Genomic DNA, 11,949 nt, shown 5'->3' with positions numbered 1-11,949 from the left:
TGAGACAGTCTTGCTCTGTCACCAGGCTGGAGTGCAGTGGCACCATCTTGGCTCACTGTAAGCTCCGCCTCCCGGGTTCAAGCAATTCTCCCGCCTCAGCATCCCGAGTAGCTGGGACTACAGGCGCATGCCACCACGCCTGGCTAATTTTTTGTATTTTAGTAGAGATGAGGTTTCACCATGTTGGCCAGGATGGTCTCGATCTCCTGACCTCATGATCTGCCCGCCTTGGTCTGCCAAAGTGCTGGGATTACAGGCGTGAGCCACTGCGCCCAGCCTTCTCCTTCAATTTTTAAGAGTAACTTGAAGTGATATCTGTCAAGTCAAACTTTTATTCTACATCTCTTTCTTTAGACAAATAATTCTTTCAGTGTGCCTCGAGCTGCAAAATGACAGAAAAATCACTGGAAATCATTTAGTTAGTAATGGGCATACAATTGCACATAACAAGGTAGGTGGTTCTGAGTCTGACTGTGCAGAGGCACAAAGACATAGGTATGGACCTAGGCATTCTCCACCCTCCTGCTCATTCATGTGCAGTATGGCAGAGATGTCTTCCTCATGGCTGCAAGATAATTGCAGCTCCGGGAGTCACATACGAACACAAAAGCATCTAGCCTAGAAGAGGAAGATTTTTCTTCAGCAAGTCTCTTTTTTGAGGGGGGAAAAAAGCCCTCCAAAACTCTCTGGTGGCCGTCTTTTCCTCAGGCCTCATGGACCAGGACTAGGTCACATGAACATGTATAAAGCAATCATTGGAAAGATAAATAGGATTAAAATGATTTGCTAGACTAATCCTGATATACGCTTCAAGGCTACAGTGCATATCACCTTTCATGTGAGGAAATGGGAAGGTGAATGCTGAAATAAAGCTGGAGATGTCCTAGAAAGGAATAAAGAGGGGAAGGCAAGAGAGGGCAAGATCAGGGCAGGGAATGAATGAATCTGGAACCACAGGGCCTGTTTAAAGAGGTGTAAGCTTAGTAGAGGAAACTCAAGAACAAGGTTCTCCATTTTCCCTAGGCCTGAAGGAGCAAGGGAAGTAGTTACCAAAACACTGCAGGAAGAACTTGGGTTCAGAGGGCTTCCCCTTGAAGCCTTGATAAGGCCAGCCTGAGGAAACCTCATAAGGAAAGATTAAGGAAAGAACCAGGAGAATAAACATCTTGACCTCATCCATCTCCTATTAAGGTTCCCCATTTGCCAGCCCCACCTAGAAGCCAGAAAGCAAGTAGTCCATACAGAAGAGTCCCATAGGGCAGATAAGGGGAAAGAGGGAGAGATAACGTGCAGATGCAATGGAAGATACCTAACACAATCAATACAGCCATTGATTAATAGCATCCTTGCTGTCATTGCAAATAAAAATCATACTGCATGTGCATTTTCAAGCACAAAATATTAACTTACTTTTAATTAAGTAATTAAAGAGTTTTTCTCTTTGCCTTTATCTTCTTCTTAAAGTATACCCATATTAAGTAATAAAAGAGTTGTTCTCTGCCTTTATCTTTCTCTTAAAATATACCCACAGCCTTGATTATTCTCTTATGTTAGTAATACATTTAAAAAAAGGATCAGTCAGCAACATGTTAACAGCCATAGAAAATGGTTATGCTTACAAGTATAGGCTAAGAAAAGGGAACCCAGAATATCTAGTGTACAAGTTGGAGAGAAGATTTCAATGGAATGCAGTCATAAAAGATGAGGCAGTTTGAGGAGCTGTCTAAATTGTTTCAGCAAGTTTACATTTTGAAATAATTTTCGGAGCTTTTTTAAAAATTGAATAATTCCAACCTACACAGAAAAATGTTATCTTATTTTACCTGCCTGGATTTCTCCCCAGACTTCTTTACAGGATCCTCAGTATTTTTTAGACTAGTTCAGATTTTTTCACTCATCAATTCCTGCAGAATCAGGAGAAACAAAAAGAAACAGAAAGCAAAGGAAGAACAAGAAAAATGTGAAGGTGTTACCTTTCAGAGTTTCAGTCCCTTACTTTAATCTATATCCATCTGACATCCTTCTGCCTTTTGCTGCTCTGATCATGGAAAAACAAACAGATAATTAGCATGTCACCTTCATCTTAGTTCTATCGACTACTGCAGTTGGCTTTCAAGAACCTTCATTTTGTCTTCCTCCTGGCTGAACTACTAGGTATGTTTCAATGTGCTGTTAACATTAAGGTACATGTACCATGCTTAATCAATTGACTCCATATTTTAAAACATGATGGTTTCAGGTAAAAAATACAGAGAATGAATAAAGCAGTTATGCAGGCCCCATTATATGCTACTAATTGATTTTTAGTACTTCTTCTAATCCAAAGAAATTTAAATGGGGTAATTTGGGATAGCTGTTAGCAACACTTAATCTTTTCATGCCTGAAATTTATACTTTATGGCTAAAATTAAGAAATCTCTTTGAAATACTTGATATCAAATAGAATGGAGAAGATCAGCTGGAGTTTGTTTTAAATAGCTAATTCTCTAATGGTGATTTGAATCTTTTTGCTAATAGAAAGGCAAGACAATTATTGTACAAATGTAAGATTCATGAGAGCAGATATTTTTATCTGGTATGTTCACTACTGTATTCTCAGCTCTAAGAACCCTGCCTGACCCATCACAGGAGATAAATTAATATATGTTTTATAATGAATATAAATAAATGAAACAAGAATGATTTTTCTAATGTCAGTTTGACCTCTCGTGTTCAGTCATTGACAGTGGCTAGTATTCCCTAAGAATAAGTCTTGGAAGATTTAATAGACATTATTCTCTGTATTGCCAAATACAGTAAATACAGTAAGTAAAGCCCCAAAGTAAGACTATCAATTTAAATATAAAAAATATGGTTAACTTATTATACACACTAAATGTTAATATCAAAAATAATAACACTATTATCATTTTTTAATATTTACCTTTTGCCAGCCCAAGCTGAGTTTTTTTTTTCATAATGCCTTTTGAATCCTGACAATGGGTTCAATGCTACCATATGACAGGTAGTACGAGTCTCATCTTTTAGGTGAAAAAGCTTAGATTTATAAGAGCTATTATTTGATGAACCAGGGATTCATATCCTCATCTGTCTTGTCTCCAAAGTACAACCTCTTAAGCACAAAGGTATAGCACTTTGTTGTAACATCTCAAATGAGGAATCCAAGATTTCATTCTTGAATCAGAAAATCTCTCATGACTTGGGCTCAGGTTGGTCTAGCTTTGAATGTCTACTAGGTCACTTTCCTTTGAGTGACAGTACACAAATTATTTAATATCTCTGAGCCTGTTTCTTTATCTGTAAGATATGTTTAATTATCCTACCTTGTAAGGATTTTATTAGAATTATGAAGATAATTAATGCTTATTTTGGAGACTCTGTGGCTCTCCCCACAGAAGCAGAGTGAAGTAGTATGTTAAATGATATTGTGAAACAAACTTGTAGAAATATGATCTAAGTAATTTCAACATTAAAAGCACTCATTGGCATATTTTTCCCCTTTTTGTTGGGTGAGGATGAAAACAGGCATTCGCTCCCAGCATCCTAAACTACATGTCACTTTGGCAAGACAGAGAATAATGTCTATTAACTCTTCCAAGACTCATTCTCAGGGAATTCAAGCCACTGTTGATGATTGAGCAATGAGAGGTCAAACTGAAGTTAGAATAAAATCATTTTTGTTTATTTATAGATTTTCAGGGTCCAAGGAGAGCACTGAAAAGTAAAGAAGAGAACATTGCTTGCTAATTACTTCTTATTAACTCCTAATTACTAGCTATATTTGTTTATTAAACTTCTATTTTCTTGAAGATCACAGAGATTTTCTTTCATTGCTTCATTTTTCTAAATTACAGGTGAGCATGAAGCATCCTCAGGGATCGTCTTCCCTGTTGCACTTGTAGTGAAGGGCATTTTTAATTACTTAAGCCTTTCCCTTTTTCTCTGAGAATTATTGCATACCAAAGTAGATTAGCTTAAAATGAATGTAATGTATAAGCCAGTGTTTGTCTGAGTTCCTCATCTCCTTGAAGGCTTCCACTTGAAAGAGGGCAAGTCACAATGGACACGAAAATAATACAGGAGAAAGATTGAGAGAAAGAACAAAAGGAATTAAGACTGAATTATAGCATAATCCCTTACTTTGTTTAGTTTAGAAATTATTAGCTTGCAGACAGCTGTCAAAAAAAAAAAAGTGAAGTCTTCATAGCATGACTAGAAATTGAAATACTAATGGGCAGAGTAAGGCATAATATTGTAGAACTGCCAGGTGACAATTTTAAAATAGTGTGTGGGATTGAACCAAACAGGTGTAAAACTCAAGTTCAGGTGAGACAAAGAAGGGTGTTCTGGATTTCATTGAGAAGACAGGAGGGTAGTTCTGAAAACAATTTCAGAGAGCAAGTTGGACTACTGCGATTGTTTTCAACTTTGGCTGGCCATGACAATCACTTGGGAAGCTTTTGAATATCCTGTTGCCTAGTGTTCCCTCCCAGGCTATCAAAGTAAGAATCTTTGAGAACGGGATTTGGGCATCCATATTTTCCTCATGCTCTCAGTGATTCACATGAGCAGCCAAGGATGAGGACCATTAGAGTAAGGAGGTAGATTTAGTACATAATTCTTCCCCATCATTTTGAATTACACAGAAATCTTAGTAAGCAAAGTCATTGTTTATCAAAGAGACAGTATTAAACCAAGCACATTTTCTCTATGAATTTGCCGACTGAATTTCCTGACAACTGTCCATTGTCAGAACAGGTGACAATGTTATGGGTAAGAATTGAATTGCAGCTCCGACTGAGTTTCCTAAATGGCAGACTTACAAACCAGGAGCTGGCAGACCTCTGTGCTCCTGTACAGCTGTTGAAAATTGAGAAGACCTCTGGAGCCTGTTCTTTTTCCAGCAGCCCAAGGAAACACTTGCCACTGAAACCAGCTGTCCCAAAGCATGAATGGATTAACCTCCGCCAGGGATCACTGGCAGTTGCTGAAATCAGCTGCTTGGTACAAGGTGAAGGAGAGGGTAGAGGAATACTTCTGTAGCCATTGTTAGCTCCTTGGGAAACCCCATGATGTGGGTGGCATGGAACACAAGGGTGAAAGCTTGTGAAACAATTGCTAGCAAATATCTGCAAATGGAATTGCTTATTAAGGAACACACACTCAGACAAGAAGCTACTAATGACTTTCCATTTACTTAGCAGTGTAAATAACTGGCATTTTAAAAAATTATGTCTTAAAATACTAAAATACATTTCAAATGTACAGGAATAGATTGTTGTTTTTTCATCCTTTGTTCCTTTTTAAAAAAAAAATCTAGTCATTAACAATTTTCCTTAGTATTTGTCAGGTTTGATAAACATGAGCTAAGACTTTTTTTAAGCCACTTTAAATAAATGGATTCTTCTTTCATTCCAAACAGCAGTAGTTTACATATTTTAAAAATGCATTTTTAGTGAATTGGAAAGCACATTTAAAGGTGTTATCAAATTCTAGCGCTTAGGATATTTATTTCAATTTCCGTGAATGTTGCTGATCAGCTTCAAAATCCAGAAGGCATCAAGGTCCTATGCCTATTTTAACACTTAATTTTTATCTGTTATCCCCAGGGTAATATTCTTACTTTGCTCCATGCTTTTTTAGATTTCTGTGCCTCAAATGTCTTGTGACCCGATTTAGCTTATGATCATTTTAGTTCAATATATGATAGATTAACAAACACAGCTGTAGTACAAAGTATAAACAAATGATAGTTTGAAGTAATTCTGTAAAAATTTCATGTAGTTTTATGGTTTAGGGTCCATAGACTTAAAACAACAACAATTAAGTTTTTCTACCTGAAAGCCTCAGATGTATTGGTAAGGTTGCAAATATAGTAGTTTTTACTCCATCACCAAAGTCTTTTTGAAATCAATTTTTTCCTTAGGGTGAAATTTATTTCTGATACAGTTTTTATAAGGTTGCTCAAGAGGGACGATATATGTACAAATATACCTTTGGAGTTTAGAAAGGTGGATTTAAGAAAAAGCTGGAGAAATGGGGAAAGTTCAAAGCAGTGCTGTGTAGATAGGCAAAAAGTGGAAATTGAAACACACACACATGGAACAAGGGAGAAAATAGGAGTAAATTAGTAAAAACAATTTCTATTACAAATTACATGAAAATAAATATTAACACTTAGACGTAACTACTTTCAGCTGAATCTATGTTTTTGCAAGACATCATTACAAATCAGTTTTTCTTCATTTTTTATTTCTGTTTTCCTCTATAGGCCTTCATTTCCGGGCAGAATCTCATAAGTGACGATAAAGGTCATGGGAAGATCCATGCTTACAAAGTATCAGCTTAGCAATCACAGAGGAAAGTACCTCTTTCATATATATCTAGTCTAGGGGTTGAATTTCACTGGATAAAATTATATCAAATGTCCTTCTCTGAGCTGAACTGTGCAGGAAATCTACAATATACCACACACCCAATACTAAATATGGAGAAGGATCGTCATTACTATCTGAATCACATGAACTGAAAGTGGAAGAAGGGTTGTAACTCAAAAGAAAATCTGTGAGGTAGTGACAGGAACACACATACGCATGACGTGTGGTATTCTCAAGTAGAATAATCTGAAGAATGTCTGATAAAAGGCTATTCAATTAATAAAATTTGGCTAGGGAATGGAAAGAACACAAATAATAGGAACTAAAGGAGACAACAGTTATCAGAATCTGAAAGAAGAGAGTCTTTTAGAAATGGCCACCTTGAGAGGAACAATGGTCTTTTGTCATGGAACAGAGTCAGTCCAAGGCAACTGGCCAGGAGGATGCGAGGGAAACAATACTCCAACCTCATCCTCCTCATTCCCTCTTATCTCTGCCGGGGTCCCCATTGACGAAACTCAACAGCAAGCCCTATGACAAGGGAGCTTGCAGAACATGGTAAAATAATGGAGAGAGTGATTCTGCTGGGGCAAATAGAAGATATCCAGCACGTAATCATTGCAAAAGATAGGTTACAATAGTGTTCAGTTGTAAATGTGTGACAAAACCAATTCAATTACAGTAAATGTCATGTGAATAAAGATATCTGCATAACTTAATGGAAATCTATCCTCAACTCCACATAACCTCTAGTCCCAACATTTATTTATCTCTATACTTTTCTTCATAGCCAAGTTTCTTGAAAGAATAGTCAAGATACTCTTCTACTTTCTCACAGTCCATTTACTCCACAATTCCACGTTAGCTTTTGCTGTCAATACTTTATGCAGTGGTTTTCCAAATGTGGTCCCAGACCAATAGCATCAACATTACCTGGTGATGTGGTTTGGCTCTGTGTCCCTATCAAAATTTCATCTCAATTTGTAATCCCCACAATGCCCACATGTTAAAGGAGGAAACAAGCAGGAGATAATTGGATCATGGGGGTGTTTTCTCCCATGTTGTTCTTGTGATAGTGAGTTGTCATGAGATCTGATGGTTTTATAAGGCAGTTTTCCCTTCTCGTTCTCACTCTCTCACCTGCCTCCATCCATCTCTCACCTGCCTCTTCTCCTTCTGCCATGATTGTAAGTTGCCTGAGGTCTCTGCAGCCGTACAGAACTGTGAGTCAATTAAACCACGTTTCTTTATAAATTACCCAGTCTCAGGTACGTCTTTATAGCAGTGTGAAAACAAACTAATACACCTGGGAATGTTAGAAATGCAAGTTCAACTGTTCCTTTCAAAGAACTGGTGAACCAAAAAATCTGAGAAACTGAAGCCCAGCAATTTGTGTTTTACCAAGCCCTCCAGGCAATTCTGAAGCACAATAACATTTGAGAATCATTGAATTGCAGAATTGCAGAAACCTCTATTTAAAAGATTACCAATAAACCCTACCATGCTAGACTCTGAGCAGTTTTCTGTTCTCGTCTTTCTTGACTTTTCCTTTGACTTTTGTGTGTGGTATTTAACACTCATCTCTTCTGTAGGGAGAATCATCCTCTCTGTTCTTTTATATGCCTTCTCACACCAGAAAATAATATTCATACTTTTAGAAATATTGGAGCAAAAACCATTGCCAATGTCTTCACTTATCATATCCCAAATCTTTCTAATACTAATAAGCATTTTGTTGATAATAAGCAGAGCTAATGAAATAAAGGTCACTGTTATTGTGTGAAATGCCCTTTCTTATTTTATTATTTTTCTAGTTGCCTGCTTGCAAACTTTATTGAATACTTTTCACTAGGGCAGTGTGAGAAAGTGAAACCTATAATTTTTCAGCCATTGTGCCGGCTAGTAGGAAGGGTAGTATAATTCGAAGAGAAAATAAGAAGGGGCCCATTGTGGCCTCAAATATAGGCCAAGTTTTTCCAATCCATTTTTTCAACAAATGATGCTGATATTTTTATCTTTATCTGACTCCTATTTTTCTTTGTTTTTCTTTATTAAAGTTCTAGGGTACATGTGCACAACGTGCAGGTTTGTTACATATGTATACACGTGCCATGTTGGTGTGCTGCACCCATTAACTCGTCATTTACATTAGGTATAACTCCTAATGCTATCTCTCCCCTCTCCCCCCACCCCACAACAGGCCTCGGTGTGTGATGTTCCACTTCCTGTATCCAAGTGTTCTCAGTGTTCAGTTCCCACCTATGAGTGAGAACATGCAGTGTTTGGTTTTTTGTCCTTGAGATAGTTTGATGAGAATAGTGGTTTCCAGCTTCATCCATGTCCCTACAAAGGACATGAACTCATCCTTTTTTATGGCTGCAGAGTATTCAATGGTGTATATATACCATATTTTCTTAATCCAGTCTATCATGGACGGACATTTGGGTTGGTTCCAAGTCTTTGCTATTGTGAATAGTGCGGCAATAAACATACATGTGCATGTGTCTTTATAGCAGCATGGTTTATAATCCTTTGGGTATATACCCAGTAATGGGATGGCTGGGTCAAATGGTATTTCTAGTTCTAGATCTTTGAGGAATTGCCACACTGTCTTCCACAATGGTTGAACTAGTTTACAGTCTCACCAACAGTGTAAAAATGTTCCTATTCCTCCACATCCTCTCCAGCACCTGTTGCTTCCTGACTTTTTAATGATCGCCATTCTAATTGGTGTGAGATGGTATCTCATTGTAGTTTTGATTTGCATTTCTCTGATGGCCAGTGATGAGCATTTTTTCATGTGTCTGTTGGCTGCATAAATGTCTTCTTTTGAGAAGTATCTGTTCATATCCTTTGCCCACTTTTTGATGGGGTTGTTTTTTTCTTGTAAGTTTGTTTGAGTTCTTTGTAGATTCTGGATATTAGCCCTTTGTCAGATGAGTAGATTGCAAAAATTTTCTCCCATTCTGTAGGTTGCCTGTTCACTCTGATGGTAGTTTATTTTGCTGTGCAGAAGCGCTTTAGTTTAATTAGATTCCATTTGTCAATTTTGGCTTTTGTAGCATTGCTTTTAGTGCTTTAGACATGAAGTCCTTGCCCATGCCTGTGTCCTGAATGGTATTGCCTAGGTTTTCTTCTAGGGTTTTTTATGATTTTAGGTCTAATGTTTAAGTCTTTAATCCATCTTGAATTAATTTTTGTATGAGGGGTAAGGAAGGAATCCAGTTTCAGCTTTCTACATATGGCTAGCCAGTTTTCCCAATACCATTTATTAAACAGGGAATCCTTTCCCCATTTCTTGTTTTTGTCAGGTTTGTCAAAGATCAGATAGTTGTAGATGTGTGGTATTATTTCTGAGGGCTCTGTTCTGTTCCATTGGACTATCTCTCTGTTTTGGTACCAGTACTGATCTATTTTTTTCAATTCAGAATCCCTGAAACTAAGGGAGAAGTACAGTTGTCATCCTAAATTCTCAAGACAAGGTGCGTCAGCTGGAAAACTATGAAAATAGATCAAGGACTGAGTTTTAGATCAAAATATGTCATGGATCTATTAAACTTTCTAATGTAGCTGAAATGAAGAGCTTTAACAGTGATGGCTTCTTGGTTCTTTGAAACTTGAAGTCAGCAGAAGGTTTTATTTTTCCTGGAAGTCTACTTGAGTGTAGATTCATGTTAACAGGTTTAGGTTATATACCTAAACACAAAAGTACAGTGAGCAAGTGAAGCTTTAAGCAAAAATTTGAGTGGTGTGCTTGAGCTGAGAACCACAGTAAGGTTTAATCAGAAAAAAAGGGTTCGACTTAGCAGTCATGTCGGACATTTCAAAGCCTTCAAATGGAGGAAGTGGTAATCTGATCATAAGTGCAAACACAATGTTTTCTTCCTGAGTTTTGAGGAACTTAAACTGGAGAGGCACTGTTACATCTTCTAGGATTTTGTCATACATAGAATGAATAAGATCATCGCTAGAACCAGGAAAGAGCAGGTAGAGCAGAATTTTCATGCATGCACTGTTGGGAGGCATCTCAGCCTGGAATATGAAGTACTGGGCTAGAGTAAACATCTCCTGACCTGTAGAAGTTGAGACTTTTCATAACCTGGATGTTGGTAAAAGAAATCTGACAGAGCTTTGTGCTTGTGCCCACCTTCATTCTGTTTCTTTAGTGCTGCTAAATGAACCATAATGGAAACAAGTCAAGTCCTACTTAGAGGAAAATAAATGGTGGAGACAATGCCATTGGAATCAAAGATTAACCAATAAAAAGAGAATTAAAAATGTAAAAAATGAAAGTTTATTCTGAAGAAGCACATAGCACAAGTTACTGCTTTGCACTGGACTACTGTTTTTGCAGCTATACAAACCTTGGACTTACAGAGTGGAAATTATTGATAGCCAACTGACCACTATCGTAGAGAAGCTAAAACTAAAAATATCTCTATCTTCTTATTTCTATCTAGCCTCCATATGCCACTAAATGCATGATCCTTGGCTGACATCTGTGGTGAGGGCCTGAATAATATTATATTCTAAACTATGGTTATATTATTTTGCTAGTACTGCTGCTGTGGCACCTACAGACTTTTTTTTTCTCAATCATTTGACTGTCCAAGAAGTATTGTGATGATTCAATGTGTCCTTATCAATTCTTTTTAAAGGAACCCAGTGTAAGACACTGCAGGTTACAGCTGCAGAAGGAACTACCATTGACTTAAAACTCCAACCCAATTGAAAATCAGCATAATAAGACATAATGGAGAGAATAAATTTTAAGTTTTCCTTAGGAATTTAATTTAGAAGCAAATTTATTCTGGGTATTAATTTTTCTTTAGCAATTTGATAATTAGAGGGTGTTCTGAAATTGCATATTTGGGTCATGTTTTCACTGCTGGCATTGTGCTATCTGGAACATTTTTATGCTATAATTTGACTGAATATGTAATTCCTTCTAAATTTTAAATAAATACAATTTGCGATATGGAATAGAATAAAAAAAAAACAAAATTCAGAATAGTAGATAGATGTTTTAAGGTAGTCTTTTTACCCATTTCAGATCATTCTGGGAACAAAATAGGAATTGCCCACCATGGTTCAAAGAGGAAAATGGTGAGTTGTGGATGGTGACAGGGAGTGAATTCACAATGATGAGAACAGGACTGACCTTGCAAATTGTAGCTTTTCTCTCCTGTTTACCATAGGTTTAAGTGTCAGGCCAAGTCATGAGATGAAAAGTTGGGGACAGTAAGGAAATTATTTTCTGACACTTCCTCACATTTTAGCTTCAACCCCTAAGGTGGGAACTTCTGCTCTCTCCAATTGCCTCACTCACTGCCCCAAAAGAAGAGTGACAGATATTGGTGAGAGTCTGCCCTCTCTTGGTGAGAGTTAATGTGATACAAATCTTTTTATGAACTTTCTCCTTTAAAAACTCCATCTTCTTATGGCTACTCCATTCTCTTCCAATATTAATTCCATTCCTTTTTAATATCTGTCACCAGCTCCACTCCTATCATATATCACCTCAGTGGGTTGTTCTCCAGGGCCCCATCTTTGGTCCTTTTAGTGTTTTTCT

The sequence above is a fragment of the Mandrillus leucophaeus genome, unplaced genomic scaffold (assembly GCF_000951045.1).
Source record: "Mandrillus leucophaeus isolate KB7577 unplaced genomic scaffold, Mleu.le_1.0 Scaffold754, whole genome shotgun sequence".
Lineage (NCBI taxonomy): Eukaryota > Metazoa > Chordata > Mammalia > Primates > Cercopithecidae > Mandrillus > Mandrillus leucophaeus.
The sequence above is the reverse complement of the archived record's forward strand: the minus strand, read 5'-3'. Positions refer to the sequence as shown.